The sequence below is a fragment of the Pinus tabuliformis genome, chromosome 5_1, assembly GCF_031772625.1.
Source record: "Pinus tabuliformis cultivar Carrire ecotype Pingquan chromosome 5_1, CPIR1, whole genome shotgun sequence".
Classification (NCBI taxonomy): domain Eukaryota; kingdom Viridiplantae; phylum Streptophyta; class Pinopsida; order Pinales; family Pinaceae; genus Pinus; species Pinus tabuliformis.
The window spans coordinates 120,932,531-120,934,716 of record NC_142305.1 but is presented as its reverse complement, the minus strand read 5'-3'; positions in this window follow the sequence as shown (position 1 = coordinate 120,934,716).

Sequence of the window (2,186 nt, the reverse complement as noted above, 5' to 3'; positions counted from 1 at the left end):
CATGAGAAATTTCCACATCTAGACCCCAATAAATACTTGAAGACAGTCTACTATGAGGAGGCGAGCGTTACAAGACTTGAACTGATGAAGTGGGCGACTGATATTGAGTGCGCAGGGTTGCTCAATATGCTGTATGTCCCACATTTTAGCCGCAACATTATTAATACCATTTGTGTGTGCCAGTTGTTGGCATTGGTTCATGATGGGTGTCTCTAACTGGGAGGGTCCATCCCAATTGATGATATGTTGATCCGTAGAATCACAGCGCTGCCATATCACGGCGCGAACCTCACAGATGCTTTTGTGGGGAAGTCACAGGAGAAAAAGCTCACGGACCAAATGAAAAGTGACTTCGGGTTGGTGAAGAAGTCATGGGGATATGCCATTAGTTCTATCTCGGATGAAGCTGTGTGGTTTGTTGCACAGATCTTGGCAGGAAAAATCATGAGAAACTGTCGTGTTGATGAAGTACCGATACCAGTGGTATCCTTGGCTGCGCAAATGCAACAAGGGGGTCCAATTCAATTGGGAAAAATACCTATGCCAAGAATTCTTGGATGATTGCCGCGAAGTGCAAGAGGAAGGAAAAGCATTCCACTACGCGTGGCTGCTATTATTGATTGTGCTAATAGCTTGGAGGACACCAGAGGATTCCCACTTCCCAACGAGGGATCCAGAGTTGTGTGAGGCTGCCAACTTTGCCTCATTGTGGGCAACCAAGGACCTTACCCGTACCATTGAAAATAAGATGTTCTGGGTAATGTTTGAAATGGAATTGCGAATGGTGATTAACCAGAAGCCATGGTTGTCACCTAGTTTGTTCAAAGAATATCAACACATTTCGGATTTCAAGGCCAATTTCCATCATGTATACATCCGCGCGAGACACGATTTGACGAAGAAATGGACAACGTTTTTGTTTTTGGTCGCCGAAGACGATATCATATAGTTAGTCCTTCAGTGGCCGACTGAGTGGCTCTTTCCAACATATATTGTCGAAGGTATAATAGGGACTAGTGTAGAGGGCACAACAGGTACTAGTAAAGAGGTGCATAAGGAAAAGAAGACGATGACCATTGACCTAGAGAAGCATACCGTGCAGGAACTAGACGGTGAGCAACATGTAGAAGAACTTGATTAGGGTACCGAAGACCCCTTTGTAGACTCGGAGAACGTTGATTCTCATTTTATTCTTAAATGACGACAAAAGTCAAGTGTGGGAGGCACACGGAAGAAGCACAAGTCTGATAAGTCTGCCGGTACGGAGACCATGGTCCTCACTGAGGGGGACCTTGATGAAATTGGAGACACTATTAGGTTTGCGACATAAGATATTTGGGGCCACATTGAAGAACAATATCAGTCCATTTTGACGAAGGTCCAGGTGGGCTTCAAAGAGTTGCAGGTTTAGGCGAGTCAAATTCAAGCGAGCTGATCTCAAGCGAGTGAGAAAACAACGACATCGGGTAGTGTGCAGTCGGCACTGACTTCAGAGCTCCATGCTATATCCCTGCCTGATGGATCCTTACATCTGAATGATGCCAAAGAATGGGAGAGTGCCCACCTGCCTAAAGACGTAAGTATTAACCTCACGACACTCCCCTATCCACATTGCACGAGCTACATTAGGGTGTAGCATATGAACTTAAGGTGCAAGAGCAACGCGATCTCATGGTGATCAAGGATGCATAGATCACCAATGAACATATGTGCGATGAAAAACACAAAGCTCTCCAGGATCGTGATGAGCCAGATGCGAGAAGGGCGTAGCTAGATCAGGCTATTTCCAGAGTATGCAGAGAGCTCCTGAGCTCCAGATTCAGTTTGAGGCCGCTTCTGAAGAAAAAGTGCAACAACTAGGAAATGCATTTAAAGAATCAAAGACACAGGTGGATAATGTTCGCTTCATCTTCAGCTACAAATTATTGAGCTTCAATTGAAGTTGCAACCCACCACACCACCGGAGATCCAAGAGCAATGCGACACTGCCATTAGAACAGACAGGGAAAAGCTCGACGCTGCAGTCAAAGAATGTAGCCAGTTGTTCGAAGAGACTCTCAAGCCGTGGGCCTCGCTACAGGAGGACCCACAGGTGAAAAAGACTGAAGTCGCCATTCGGGATAAGCAACTGTAGTATGAGGAGATAAAGGCAACGACGCGCACCTTAGTCCCTATGCAAAGGTTCA